This window comes from Megalopta genalis, chromosome 7 (genome assembly GCF_051020955.1).
Source record: "Megalopta genalis isolate 19385.01 chromosome 7, iyMegGena1_principal, whole genome shotgun sequence".
Lineage (NCBI taxonomy): Eukaryota > Metazoa > Arthropoda > Insecta > Hymenoptera > Halictidae > Megalopta > Megalopta genalis.
In genome coordinates, this window is record NC_135019.1 from 19250416 (window position 1) to 19267649 (window position 17234).

The following is a 17234-nucleotide window of genomic DNA, read 5'->3' on the forward strand; positions in this document are numbered from 1 at the left end:
CTAACGATACAGAGGAACAAAGTTCATGTGCGACTTAGATGTCGTTAATCATTCGAGTAGTTACGAATTCTACTATAAGCGTATCTAACCAGTTGGCTGTTTTTGACTAGCGTACACGTAAGAAAACAAGATGTTCGTCGAGTATGCACGACGAGTATACTCGTCACGAAGGAATGACAATGTATATACTCGTTACAAACAGCTAACTGCAGTTGAAAAGAATATATACCTTTAAATTATATGTTTCATATAAAAACGTATTATATTTAAACAAACTATTAAAAAGAACAAACACGTACGCTATAATTACAGTACTTTGCACACTTTTCAAAGAAATTGCAACAGCTAACTGGTTATGTCAAGGTTATTAATAATAATACATGCGTACACACTTTCAATAAAATTTAATAGCCAACAGTTTCGATTCAGCTAAAGCTGTTCCTTCGATTAAAGACGTTCCAATACTTCCCTCGATGTTCGATCGCCTTTACGAAAATGCTAATTTCGATACGACAACACGGAGATCGGTTCGTGTCATTGTTCCCTCCGACCGATTGTGACAATGGTCACTTTTTAAACCTAATAAACAGTATGTCATTGAACTTCGCCGTACGGCCACATTCTCTTCTGCGCGTGTCCGTAAAGCGTTCACGTAACCTTTACCGTTTCGTATATCGCTAATAATTCGATTCAATGAATTAGTTATTCATAGCTTACACTCCACCTTGATTACTTACAATATCTTAATTAGAAGCGACTTAATGATACATCCGAGAAAATTTAATTACCGTCGACCAAGTTGGGAGAAATCTAATCAAATTATTGAAGTAATTTGATTCCAATTAATGAAATCACCGGTCAGTTACATATCTTATTTAGATTCCATCGAATTCAAATGGTAACTGTGCCATTCAACTTCGATTAGATTTAATAGAACGTCTCGTATACGTAGATTGAATAAATTTTTCATACTTATAGAAGCACTGTATTTCTAACTATAGTTACATCTTCAAGCTGCAATTAATATTTCATATACCGGCAGATTTCTGCACTCGAAATTCAACGGTTAAGAATTCCTTAAATAATAGTTCAAGAGTTGCAGCAATGTAATCTGTAATTCAATAGATTATTTTGATTTAAATAATATAATATTAATAATATAATATATTATATCATATTTTATATTATTTTTATTATTTATATTATTATATATTTTTGTATTATTTATAATCATATTATATTATATAATAATAATAATATAATATATATTCGTATAATATAAATATAACAACTTTTTCCGAAATCGTTATCTAAAATATAATTATCAAGCTTCTATTACATGTAAACATACAGTAAATTCTTCCCAATTGTCCTTCAGCTTCTAAATAAAAATTAACAATTTGGGAAGAGAAGATACGATTATTCGAGTCTCGCGGATCGTTTTTATAATTGACCATTGTCAAGGTTATTTATAAAAATGACGAAGCGCAAGGTTTGAATAATCGTATCCCCTCTTCCCACATTGTCCATTTTTGTTTAGAAGCTGAAGGACAATCGGGCAGAATTTACTGTAATTGAAAAGTCTACTAATAAGATTCCAGTAAAGAAAGTAATAACAATTAATAATAAAATAATAAGTATAAAAAAGATAAAATAATAATAATTACAATTACATGTATACAATTATTAAATTACAATTACAATTGTTACAATAAATCCTCGCTTGATTAACTCAAATCAATCATGTCAAACACAGAGTTGAACAGTTTTGTGATTATTTTTATTATTTTAACATAAAGATAATATTCAATCATTGTAAACATGATCAGTAATCGAATAATCGTTACTATAATAAATTAGTAATCATGATTACATTTCGTAATCTATAATCATTAATCAGTGATCTGTAATTGCGGACGAATGATTTATCTTTTCTCGTAAGTTATCATTGGATCCGAACGAGAAATAAATACAGATTTTCTAAAAACTATTCCGAATTATTATTAGCTACTATAATACCATATCTTTCATTTAGCCATAACCAGAAAACGTAAGCATTACTATAATGATTACCATGTTAATCAAGACCAACGATTACATTTACTTTGATCACTTATGGTTATTCATTAATCATGATTACTCGATTTCTTAGCAATCGTAATCGTTAACCACGAACACGATTTCACGTTAGTCATAATCGTAAATCGTAAATCAGATTACTGCTGGCCCAACTCTAATCGAACGCTATCATTCCCCCGCCTAACTCTGATTAATCTCGCGGAACGTCCTCCATTTTTTGCCGTTCGGCCGATCCGCATCCGTTAAGCGTTAAAACAGAGCAAAACCAAGCACGAGAGACCGCTGACACGCAGCACGTGAGCCCCGTTAATTGCCATGTTAATCGTTCACGGTGCAATTAGCAGTTAGTCGAACACTCGCGTCAATATATCGAGAAGAGAAATAATTATTACATATACAGGATGTCGGTGATCCTCTTATTACCTATTTCCTGTCGATCTCTCCGACCTTATTCTGCGAGCGTACCTGCGAGCGTAATGAAACGTAATGGAACGTAATAGAACGTAATGAGTAGACGTACACCTGTTCTATAAGTCTTTGCCTCGATCTTGGTCCAGGATCGCAGCTCTGTGTACCACGAGCCGACCGAGAAAGGCGACGATCGCCGATCGAGAACAGAATCTGGTTTTATTAGCTTGCGCATTTTTGCTGGAAACGATACGGGAAAACACGGCGAGAAGATGGCTGGTCAAATGAAGAAATTCAGTTAAGGCCCGTCACGAAAGTATTCGGATGCTTTTTAATATGGGATCACTTTTTTTTAACCAGTTAGCTGTGTTTGACGAGTATACCGTTGTGTCATTACGAGTATATAGCTATTTGCTATTTAAATTGTAATTTTAGTGTAAACAAAAACATATAACAAAACATATAAAATCTCAAGATGTTTAGAAGTGACATTATGTATCGTTCCTTGTTTTGCTGAATACCACTCTATAGTAGCAATTTGAATTTTTATTTTATACGTTAATGTTAAGTGGATAAGTAAATATTAGTAATAAAATTTTTAATTTCATAAAATAGAACCGTCTTTTTGAGCCAATATTTTAACAGCGACACTTACTCTGTGTTTAACGAGTATACTCGTCATCGCTTAATTCTCGCGACACATATACAGGGTGTCCCAAAAGTGTCTCGTAATCCGGGAATGGAGGGTTCCTGAGGTCATTCGAAGTAACTTTTCCTTAGCGCAAATGCAATCCGCGGCTTTGTTTACGAGTTATTAACGAAAAACAGTGACCAATGAGAGGCGAGATCAGCTGTCACGCGACGGCCGAGCCAATGAGCGTAACTGGGCTTCGTGCGTTCGTTCACTGAACCGTCTACGCGTCAGCCGAGCTCGTCTCTCATCGGTTAGTGTTTTTCGTTAGTAACACATAAACGAAGCCACGGTTTGTATTTCTGCTAAGGAAAAAGTTACTTCAAATGACCTCAGGAAAGCAGGCGCCACTGCTAACTGGTTAATACTAAACCTACCGAGCATTAAAAGTGACTTTAGAAAACAGTGATTTTGAAGGTATTGTTTTGCAAGAATAACGAGACTCGATTTGCTCTTCATTTGAAAGTGCACGTAATTAAGCAAACCGCTTGATAGATACAAAATCCCCAAACATCTAAATAAAATATGCAAAAGAAAACAAACCAGAGAAAATCTCGCAAAATTTATTAGGTCCACATACTGCGAGTAACTTTAATTATTGTATTCGGTCACCACAAAATCATTACTTCGTTCCGTTATAATTTTGTTCATAACAGAAAAAAAGCATGGTCGTGTATGGTGTTAAGAACTTGTGTCGAGTTATCAATAGTTTAAATTTTATTTACATAACATATAGTATTTTTTAAATATTAATTTTGAAATGAAACAATGACCGATTTTAGCGTTACTTTAATATTCGAACACTTCGCAATATAAATAAATGTATTCTTACTTTTTATAAATAAGGAGTGGTTTCATATTTTGTACAACATTTCGTCTGTACCACGTTTCTTTTTATGTAACTATATCTATCAAGAAATGCTAGAATTATGTTCGTGTATGCATGAGCCAATTGCAAGTAGTCAAAATTCTCGCTTACGATAATACCATTGGATAGATTAAATAACAATTTGTGACTCATTATGTTAGCAAAACGTGCCGCATATGTGTTCCTCCGATTATAACAATGTCTTCGAAGAGAAATGAAAATTGACGTTTGTTGTGTACGTAAATTTACTTAAATGCTTAAATATCAATGAAAATGGAATGACTTAAGAAATTAATTCAATTATTTTCTACGGAAGCGTCTCTACGACTCCAACAGTTTTTACATAAAAATTACGAGACCGGTCATTTTGACTCTCATGGTAGGCTTAGTGTTGAATAAAAACCAGTGGTTCTTGTCATAACTTGTAAAATACTACAATAAACAGTTTTATTGTCTCGTCTCTCGTTATTATATCTTTTATTATATCGTGAAAAGAATATAATATAAAACTTTGACATTTTTCAAACTCTTTGAAATGTTCAAATTTTTGTGTTTCTGGAACTATATATTACATGTGTTTCTCATGGTACTCCTAAAGGTAGAGAACTATCGATAGCGTTCTCCACCTCCACGAGCCACTTTGCTGTCCCACAGTGACCGTCGCGAAGAATGCGTGTGTTTGTTTAGTCGAATGTTATAAGGCAAAATAATTGAATAGCCGCCGCGGCAGTTATCACTTATCGGCCGCTAATTCCTGTTATTAGGGAACAGGATCGCGCAAAGATCGGTCAGTTTCGAATGGCCCAGAAAGCTATAATTAATTTATCTATTACTCGCTGGTGAAACCAGTGATCTATAATTCCGATCTATTCCCTGGTAGCGGGGCCGTTATTACGGACGCCAGCAAGTTCACGGAGAAGAGGCTCGTCTCAGACGGAAATCATTCAAACAAATTACAATCGCGATGTATCATTTTGACGAACCTTCCATCGATACCATACCAATGAATTACACCGGCGGTGCATATGCATGCATGTTTACCGAAGAGCGCCTCCGATCGTTGATAAACGTTCAATGATCGCTGCGGGCGCCGGATGGGCCTTTATGATAAGAACACGATCGCGTATATTGGTCGAATGAAAATTTTATCCGCGCGTACCATGGGAGCGGACTGCAAATTTTATGCATTTATGATAAAACTGAATAATTGAGATACAAAAGCAAGTAGACATTGAAGGAATATTTACAGACATTGTTATACTATTATTTTATATACTTATTAAAATTAGTTAAAGTTTGAACACTATGCCGTCCGTACCACTTTGGTGCCATTTTATAAAACTGAAATAACATTTGAACTATATTTCTTGGGTGTTAAAAGGCAGCAAACTAACTATAGCATTGTGCTTATTTAACTAAGAATTAAGTACGAAAATTTTCTTGGATGACATATCTTAATTTTAAGAATTTATATTACCGCCATCTTCGACATTTTTTTTTTAAATCTAAAATTTCCAAGCTATTATGCCGGCGTCAAAAAAAAGAATCATATCTAAGATCTGCGGACGGCATAGTGTTAATTTGTGTTCCCGACAATAGATACGGGCAATTTTTATTTTCCTTAAAAATCCGCAGTTTACATGGGAGAGAACGTTTGGATGTCACTGTGAAGTGAACATCGGACGAACCAAAATAAACATTATGACAGAAAAATATTTGCCTATTTTTCTTTACAAAATATAGTTTTTTGTTTCTTAATCGAAACATGCATCATTTGCTCGTCTGCATTTTTGTCAATAATTAGATTGCTCTTTCGAAAACGTCGAGATTTTATGGGTTTACAACAGAAATAAATATGCAAAATAGATATACTGTCTAGTATATAACCCTTTTTACTAAAATCACAATGAGTCAGATTCACGATGAACGTTTCACGCATAATTTGCTAAATATGTGAATGTTATACGTATCTTCGAAATAAACTTTAATTCTTCTATTATCAAAGCCTAGTAATAAAACTAAATGAAAATATACAAGAAACAAAGATTGTCTCGTTCTATCAGGACAATGAAGTGCTAATCAACGCAGTCGTGAAAGAAATCGTAATGCAAAGAGTTCAGAATATTGTCATGAATTATTATGAAAATCAAACTTATTTATCAAACTTATTAATCTTATTAAGATGGGAATACATTCTGATTCAACAGTCTAGTATATTATATCTAGTTCTTCATTATTATAATATGAAATATTAGCGTTTGATTGCACAGTATTAAGTATATACTTAATTTAAGCGACGCACGTGGTCGGTTTCTATACAAAAAGCGGAAAAAAGTCAGTTTTAAAAAATATCCCCATAATGCATAATTTATTCACTAGTAGTCAATTAAATATATGGCTTATTATTTCCTACGATCTATTTCACCATTTGTTCATTTTGGACACGACTACATGACTTCAAAGTAACCCACCTCCAAATCATCCTAGATTTTGTAATATTAATTTATAATATTACTTCATCGTTTATAATTATTTTGTTCTTTGAAAATAAATAATTTTTGGAAAATTTAATGTACTTAGTATGTATATACTCAAATTATGTCAAAGGATACTTTTTTATCTCTCACATTTTTTGAGTTATGTTCAATTGAATATTAATATTAATATTTCAACTGCTCGCACTCTATTGAAACTAATGAGAATAATTATACATTATTTTTTATGGATTATATGCAGACTTTTGCTCACATTCGACCCGTTCATGTCGTGTATGAGAAAAAGAACGATCAAGTAATCGATCTTTTCTCAAAGAATTTCTCAAAAAATTGAATTGAAAACCTAAATTGTATTTTTCAAACATTCGTTTATAAACAATTAAAACATTGCATTCTGTTTTCATAATTCAATCCCAACAGAAACCTAATTATATGTACTAGTAATACAAAATGTAAAAGTACGGCTTAAATGTATAATTCCAGTTATTGTATGTTCTTTTCCGCTTTTCTGTACGGAAACCGACCACTGTGCGACGTTCGTGAACGCAGTTGTGCCACGGAACGCAAGTATCGATAAAAATCGTTTCAAGCAGAATGGACTGCGACTTCTCACGATACAGATAAATAGCAGATCACATGTTCCCAGAACGACACACCTCCAGGAAACGGTGCAATTAGAGCAGCGCTCACCCAAAAACCTTGCGACCATGTTCTGTGTGCCATTAGACACGCGGACACCGCCGACCTGAAATTATAATAATTTCCCCACTCTGTCCGAACAATCTAATGCCGATCTAACGGTGAATTGTCCGTTCCTAATTCCAGTCGTTTCAAGCATTATGCGTCGATCTGATTCTCTTATTTGATAAAGCCACGCGAGAAAAGTAACGTTTCTGCAGATTTCTTTATCGTGGAGATTGCATCGCTCGTCACTGATGAATATTATGAATAATCGTCTTCGAGAATCATTTAAAATAGAATGCAACGTTGTACAAAGTACAAAGATAAATGTTCAAGATGCACATTCTGGTTAAAATGATTTACGAACCGCGTTGTTCAATAGGTTTAAATAACGATAGCGGCGGAGATTTTTATTTAAACAAAAAGTTTTTATCGTTTTAATGATATCTCCTTAGAAAAGCTTAAAAAACTATTAAAGTGTTATTAGTAGACTGGGGATCTTTATGCAAAATAAAAATGTTCTGCATCTGTTGCCAGAAACAGAAGTCACTCAGGGATTTTTATCTTTGTTTAATGACTGTAATAGTTAAAGATGGAGTATTGGAATCCTTTAGGTAAATCCAATATACATATAGTAGTTAATCACCTACTTCTAATGACATTAATAATTACACTGTCTTGAATTGTACATACATATTTTTGTCATAAATGCTTGTTTAAATTTTCTTTATTCATTTTCATCCAAAACATTGCTGTGACGACGTGCGAAAGATAATAAAAATGAACATAATTATGTGTTAATCTTTGTCAAGCACATAAATGGTAGATCTAAAATATGTACCGCCTGTGTCGTCGTACATTTACATGTGCTACCGTTAGTACGTTTGTAATATAAAATAAGGCATATTTTGAATAAACGTGACGCGAACGGAAATCAGCCGAGGAATCTTCGAATCGATCGTAAAGTGCGGTATAAACGCGAACGAACAGTTTGATCACGTATACGTAAATTCTTCTCTCGTGGACCGAATGCGAGCTCGCGTGACTGAAAAGCAAAAGAATTTTTATTCCCCGTAATTGTGGGAAGAAAGATTCGTGGCGCCTCTTTCGCATTGATTTCGCGCCAGACGTCTGATCCCCCGTTTGTAATTCGCTGTCGGTCCTTCTATCGGACATGCGAATGCTCTCCACCTAATCAGTGTTTTGTCGGTAACATTGCTCGAAGACGGTCCATTGTACGTATTTGTTGCGCGCGTATTAGAAATTACAGCTTCCATGCAGCGTTGCTCCGAAAATTTCGTCAAAATGACGAAATTCTATTTCACAATTTCTATGCGGCAAAATTTAGTAATTTATTCATTAACCAGTTAGCCGTACGGCGACATCTTCGAAAAGTGAAAAGCGTCGCTTAAAATGTGTCGAAAAAAGTAAGCAATTTTCATAGTAATGAAAATATAAAATTTTCCATAATAATTATTTAAATTTTTCTATTTGTTCGGTTTATTTCGTCTAGGCCTCCAAATATTCGGAACACCTTAAAATTGACGAATATATTTCAGTTTTAACGAAAATTGCAATATAAACGGCAAATTATAACTACTTCTTACGCCTCACGAGTATGCTCGTCATAACACAAAATACTATCATTATTTCATGATCAGTGTGCTTTAGTAGTTCTTGGGAACATAGGCGTTTCTCGAAATATGTCCTTTTTCCTTTTATGGATTTTTAGCGAAGACTTGACTGTATATATGAATAAATTACTAATTTTACGTCGCAATAAATGGACAGAAAGCATTGAATGTGAAAATTAAATGTATTCGTATTACAATTTTATTAACAAAATGAATCTTTGGGATTGAATATCTCGAAACACAAATTTGTCATAAACGTCGTCATTCCTTAAAATCCTTCAATTTCTATACTTTTATATTTTCAGTCTACTTCTGGTTATTCATTACACATACGTTAAAAGTTGCAACTTTGAAGTATTGCTCTAAAAATATTATCGCAATAACAAAAATATCTTACCAACTTTCATATAGAAATAATTAGTAAATGATCAGAACAATTTGCATCTCTAAATGAAAAATTCTTAGAAATAGGAGAGTTTTTCGAGAAGTGTCCTTTTCCGTTTATTATGTTTTTAGAATTTATGGGCTCAACCGTATATGCAAATAAATAATCAAGTTTATGTCGCTATAATAATTGGATAGAAAACAAGAAAAATTAATTCCATCGTTTTTGCAGTTTTATTAACGAAATAAAATTTAAAACCGACTATCTCAAAACACGAATTTACCAGAAACATCGTTACTCCCTAAACCCTTTCAATTTTCATATTTTTATATTTTTGGTCTATTTCTAGTCCGAGCAATTTTAAAGGATTCGATAGTTTCCTAAGGAAATCTGACATTAGGTATTCTGGAAACTTTTTATCATTTTCTATCGTTCCATTTAACTTTAAAATAATTGAATTGTAACTGTCAGATGAAACAACAACTTATTCTACGCGCTCCGAGAGACGTTTTTTGACGCTTAGAATGCACGACCTAACAAAAATTACATCTTTCAGCTGAAGCAATACACCTTCCTCTCTCGATACGCGGAACTCAGTAATTTTCATACTCTTTCATTCGCATTTCCCGCAAGAACAAAAAAGATTACGCGAGGAAATCTGCACGTTAACGAAGCTAAATGAGATTTTAATTCCTGCGGAAAAAAAGGATAATCAATACACTCTACAGGAAACGACAAGAACTTTCCGGATGGCCTAATGCAAGCGAAGTCACTCTAACTGCGCGAGTATGGCATTATAATTTGCTACGAAATTCTACGCGGTCACATAATCTCACAACTAATAAGATATCGGATGTGTAAAAACTAGTTAGCGCGGTGAAAGGTACTTTGACAAATAGAATATAACCTTTTTTACAGACATATCTTTAGAAACTTGATAAAAATACTAATCATCCTTCTCTGTGACTCACAAAATAACTTATAAGAGATCAATGTAAATTTCAGAAAAATTTCTCCGTTTGCCATGATTAGTTCAAAAGATACCCCTACTATTGAAATAAAAATCCGTGTCCCCGCCCTAGGCCAACATATTTTTAAGGATAATCGTAAGCATTTAAAATACTAGATTCAGCATTCAACATGTACTTGTATCAAGTGAGCCGTTTATTTTGAAAGTGGCATAAGTCACTTTTTCAAAGAAATCGAGTTAATGGTAACACTAATTACAATTGAACGGTATCTTTTCATTTTAAAAAAATTTGCAATCAATAAGTTGAGAATTATTGAGATAAGAGAGAAGTTTTGCTAACTAACGGTATAACAAACATGTTTATTTTGAAAGTGGCGTAAGTCGCTGTACTCAGGAAATTAATTGCGGGGCTTAGTGTAAAAGAAATAAAAACGTGTGATAAGTGTGCGTGAAGTATTGTTTTGAATTATTTTCAGTATTTTTAAAAAAGTTGTGATCACTGGACTTATTTTTATAAGTGCGAAAGAATAGTGCAGTTTTGTAAATTATATTATATAATATATATATTATATATTACATATTATATTATGTTATACGCTGGATCTCGTCCTGTTTCTTCAGCAAAATACAAAGACATGATGGACTTGCTTAATTATATACCCCCAATATACCACGGTTATTTGAAAAATTTGAAACAAAATACGATTTCCGAGGACTTAATCACTCCTATTGATGACGGAAATTAAATTGAACTGATGTATTTTCATATAAATTACTTATACTTATGTTTCAAAATGTACTAATTATTTTTGTATTTTATGAATATTAAAATAAAAAATACTTAAATCAAACCTTTATATTAAATATGTTCATGGTATAAATTATTATTATATATGTAATTTATTCAACAATTTTAGTAAATCACTGTCCTTTCAAAACATCACTTCGGTAAAATACGTCGGACAAAATTAATATATGTCAGTCATTTTTCTAAACTATTTATTTTGAAAGTGGCATAAGTCACTTTACCGTAATGAAAAGTGGTGATTTTTTAATGTTTATACGAAATTATTTATACTGAGAAAAATATCAGTATCCTGAGATAACAAATACAAGTAAATCTTCTCGAAAGTTAGCACCCATATTTTTAAACGTGTTAAAACGCAAACCCTTAAATATATCGACTTAAAAACAAAGTGACCTATGCCACTTTCAAAATAAACGGCTCAAGTAAAAAATGACACAGAATCTAGGTACATACATTCAGTGTCATCATTCTTTTAACACTTTGATAACCGCGTCACCGATGCGTGGGTGACGGAATAATTTGCTCAAATTTGAAAATTAATTTGTGCGCTAATCTATTGCATTTTCCCGGGATCTGCAAAACGTAAAGATGTTTAATAAATAACTCGCGTCATGCGAGTAACATAACTTTCCAACTTTAATTTGATTAAATAAAATACGTCAATTTCATGACATTTTGGAGACTGTTGATGCGGCCGTCGAAGAGTTAATGCGACGCGCGTCAGTCGTCTTTAATGGCCGGTAGTTTTACTGTTAAACGAACCGAATCCATTCTTACGACTTGTTTCCCGCGAATATGTAACACCCGGTTGATTCCACCCAACATTCCTTATTCGCAACACTATGTAAATTTCTAACGAGTGGAAAGAAACGCGCATTTCACAAGGCGCCTAGCGCATTGCACGAGGGCGGCAGGAACGCGAGAGAATGCGACAATTATGCAAACGGACATAAAATGCCTGTGACGTAAGCGAGTTCGATGACGGCGATGATTCCCGTACGCGTCGTTCGAATTCCATTAACAGTGTCCGGTGACCGGGTGCGCTCGTGTTTCGTGAACTTTCTCTCGAATTATAAACGCGGAACCAGAGCGCTCGCCGCGCCGCGTCAATAGGCTCGCTCGACTTACGCATAATTAAAGCCAGTAAGTCATTACCGTGCAATCTAATCGAGATAAACCGCATTGCTGAACAAAAAAGAGCCCGCCGTTCCCGATTCAAGATTTACAGACTGGTTCACGGTCTCTCTACGTTTCACCGGTGCCGATCGGGCGCGTCCATTTCCCGAATACGCGTTCCCTTCAAAGCCGATCATTCCGTCGAATAATTGCGCCCGTGTAAATCAGCCGAACGATAGGCCATTCGGTGATTTTTCAGCCGGCGTGAAATTTATCGACCGGCAACGACGCGGGGGATGCAAATTAAACAATACGTTCCGCGCGGCCGGTATGTTAAATACAGTTATCATAACTCGCGTCGCCGGATAACTAGAAAATTGATCGGCTCCGTTTGAGGCATTGGACACGACGCGAGATTAACTTCGCGCGAGGATTTGATTTGTATCTAGAGATTGCTAGATAGCTGTGATTTACATCTTTCCGGCGACGATCGGCCGGCGAAAATGGCGTACATTCGACGCGAACCGCTGGAAAACAGTCGTAATGCGACGATATGCGGAGGCGCGACTCGCGTTCCCGCTGAAGGCTGGCAAATAGATTATGAGTTAGGTGTGTGGATTGCTGAGTTCTATGCAACACGAACAGTTTTCGAATCAACTGCGGGAAAGAGCGATTAAATAATAGGGTGCTTGTCGGTGCGAAAATTTTGGTGGCAGCATTTCTTAGATTTGTCTGTCCTTACAGAGCCAATTACCGTGGGGTTGACAAATACTGCGCCTTTAGTTTATTTTCAAGCATAATTAATTTTATATTTATCGAACAAGGCATATTATATTTTGTCATTTAACTGCAATTATGTATTTATTTGTTGAAATTGAACGTGTAAAATATACGGAAGTTCTAAGAAGAATTGCATGTTATTGCATTCATCTTTAAATCTTGGGTATAATTTCGGGTTTTGTTTCCATGTTTGGAGTCAAAGGTCATTTCAAGGTCCGGTCATTATACATGTCTGAATGTATTTTAACGTCGGCTACACAGTGTAATAAAATTGATATGCACTTATATGCAAATCGACATCGATGGTCTCGAAAACGCCGAAAATTATGACCTTGAAAAAGAACTACACAATGCATCGTATTCGTCTCTTGATGTCGGTCAAATTTTATATAAAACATTTTTTAGTAATATCACTATTGGTGAAGATATTTAAGTAGCAATGTTTAGGTGGACCACACTGTATAATTATGACACGTGCGTATATATAAACTCCAATTTGTAGAGTCTTTGTTATTTTGTAGATAAGTAGACATGATGTATGATAAGTAGACAGCGGATCTCTATGCGAAATAAAAATGTTGTTGAGTAATTGTTTAAAACAATAATTGAATAACAACGTATTTTTTCGTTTAATATTCTTATCTTCTATATTATATATGCTATTTCTTTTTTAATAGTTTTAATCGATTGAAAATAATATAACATCAATGAATGCATCAAATCCGCAGTCTAATTACAAGTTTCTCAATATCCATGGTTCTCATAACAATAACAACTATTTATTAACAGTAGTCTCGAGATAAATAAGAAAAATAGTCAAACAGATTAGTTCAGAGCACGATAAATTGACAAATAGCAACGACAAGAACAATAAATAGTTGGAAAAACAGAAAGAATAAATAATATTGAACCTGAAGGATTGCTTATATTGAGGCAATGAATGAAGAAAGGACACATATGCAAAAACGCCATTCCGAGAAAATCAATTTCAATGTTTTCATTAAGGTATTATTTTAAAAAAGTTAATAAGATAATAAAGATCAGTTTTTTAAAATATAGTAATATGCTCTTAAATTTGTTGAAAAAAGAGATTTTGGTGTTGATAAGTGATTTATAACATTTTAAAAATTGATTTCTGCGCCCTTTCTTCGTAAATGAGATAAAATCGTAAAAAATCAGATTTATGGCTCATTAAATTTTGTTGCCAATTTCTTACAAATTATTCAACATATTATTAAAATAAAACGAAATCTGTAGAAAAATAAAGAAAAAATTTGATTTTTTACAATAATCTTTCTGTACGTTAACTCACCTTTTCCCTAAAGATCGATTGTAATAATATTACATACCTCCTATATAATATTATATTAATAATAATATTATATACCTCCTATATAATATTATATTAATAATAATATTATATACCTCCTATATAATATTATATTAATAATAATATTATATACCCCCTTATATAGAAATTATATAACGTATGTGTATACATATAACGTGTATCTAAGCCAGCACAGTGAAAATAAATAATTTACAATGACTCAGTTACAAGCGGAGACAATGAAGGCCTCGAAATAAATCAAACAGCGACATCTAACACCCTAAACGGTAGTTCCTCTAATAATGATCGATTCTAAAACAAAAGCAGCTTCGATAAAAATGGAGGCTTTGTTCCGTACATGGCACCGTTCCTCCACCTACGCGACGTTGTAAATGCTGTTCTCCCAGGGAAGCATACTAAACAGTCGGACTGTATCGTTAACAAAGCCATTGAGCCTCGAATGACGGAAAATTATCATTGCAGGCGGTATCGAGGAATTTGTCTTGCTTTCGGCTATCGGAAAACTTGGCCGCGGTTTACTGTTAGCCGGCGCGGAACGGCATTCGAATGCATTTGGATAATTTAGCCGCGGATGGTGGGGGAGGTGGGGCTTCGTAACAATAGGTTTTCAGGTTCGCTTATCGCGTTAAATCGGACAAGCCTCGGCTCGCGGCACGGACTCGGCTTTATAAGACCTTACTAAACACAGCGCGGAGAAAGTCGCCGATTATATCGGTACGAATCAACTATGACCTCAAACGGCAGCCCCTTCTGCACCGAAACGAAAATCGTTCCTCCGAACGTGCACGATTTTATCTGACGGCTCGGGCCTCATATGCGGAAAACCTCACGGATACACATTCATCATAGCTGACCTGTGCCACTATTTAACGCTTTAACTGCCGGTAATTGTGCAACAGTATATGAAAAATTTTTGATCAAAGGCTAATTCTTCGGCTCCCTTAATCATTTACTGAACAGCGCTATCAATCGATAGCAAACTTATATCGAATAATATAAATCTACTAAAACGTTCTTTTCGGTTTATCGATCGGAAGTGTTGTTCTTTCTGACGTAGCACAATCATTGAAAAGTATATATAGTATAATATATACATAAAAATATAATAATATTAGATTTACCGGAAAGTTCTGTCCGTTTAAGAAATGAAAGGAAATAATAGATTTTTCATAAATTTAGCAATATTTATTGTACAATATAATTTCCGTCGTTACTTATAACCTCTTGTCAGCGTGATGGCAATTTGTGAGCAACATTTTTCAAAAATATATGTCTCAAATGAACATGTGCATACCTATCGAAATTTGCAATGACATTATCGGACAGAACTTTCCGGTAGACCTAATATATATGTATATATAACATTATAAAAGTAATATTTTATTATAATATTAATTTATTTTATTTAATATAATATTTTATGATATATTTAGAAAATACATGAATCAAATATCTCCAATGTCCCTTAGTCGAATCGTATTATATGTGCATATACAGTGGCGAGCATGAAAATATGAACATTTGATATTACAAATACGGACACTTGATGGAATATGGACAACTTGATTATTCAAACTGGACTAAGTGACTTGATTTTTTTTTAGACGATAGAGGGACCAGTTTACCAGACCGTAACTATAATGCTTTTTTTATAATTTTGCTATTACTTGGAATAACGAAAAATGAATAAAAAACTCATGTTTGTATATTCAAACACGATTTTCTCGGAAAGTAAATCTCAAACAAAAAAAAAGCTATTCTATATTTTGTCATGTTTTTTTTATGAGGAATCCCCTAGTACCCGCTTGTCCATACCTTTCAGAGACACCCTGTATATTAAATATATTATATACGTTTTTCGCAGATTTATGTTTTTGTGTTAGCATAGCCTGAATTAAGGCTGCTATACATTTTTTAGCCATTGTCTAGTAAATTAATCCATCTAACATCTCAGTTAGTCTTAGATTATTCCGTTTATATAAGAAAGTTATTCCGTTTCAAAAGTCTTTCGAATACTATCGCAAGCATGTATTGTCAATTGACGACAATAAGAAATTCATATTCTTGCTCCAAAGAGCGAGGAAAATATAATAATCTTCAGCTGAATGTAAATGCCGTATAAAAGTTGTGCAAGCAAGGTGTCTTTCATAATTCTCGCGCATGCACGTAGGTTGCGTTCTAAACATTTCTGCGTAGATCCTATATTCATCAAGATTCATTAAGAAATGTAAACAAAGCCAGGAGTCACGCATTACGCAATCGAGAACAGAAACAAAGTGTCAGGAATTCAAAGCGGCGTATATCTTCCAGAAAATCGCTGGCAACCGGACTGAAACAAAGGACAAGCCATATAAATTACTGCGGGTTACGATAATCTGTAAGTATGACAAAGAGCTGCTGCCTTCGCAGCCGGATATAAAGACCTAAAAACTTCTGGTTCTGTTGTCACGTCGGCCTTTTGTGCCCAGTTAATCTTACTCACGATCGTTACGGCAGAGTTGCGATCGTTCCCGAAACGATTCACGGCTTCGCGATCATTTCACGTAAATGTATGGTTGTCGCGGAATTTCGTTTACACGAAAAATTCTATCGCAGAAATGTGAATCGGCAATCGTAATAATCAATTTCGAAACACGCACTGTGCTGCTATATTAACACTAGATTTACGGAGCACAAAAAACGGCTGTTTTATATTAGTTTATAAAAGTAACAATAAGACTGTGGCGGCTATCTCCAGACCCGCCAACAGAGGGCTCCTCTTCCCGCAAGTAACCGATCTGTCTCAATTCGTATATAGGGTGGGGCATTTTAAACAGGTCACCTGAATAACTCGCTTGTTTTTGAAGATAGGAGAAAATGCATTGGACCAAACTTATTTGGTATAGGGGGGCTCATATAATCTGGTATTACCAATTTTTCTGTAGGTGGAGGCGTCAAGGAGATATGATGGTCAATTCTGTTTTTTTTT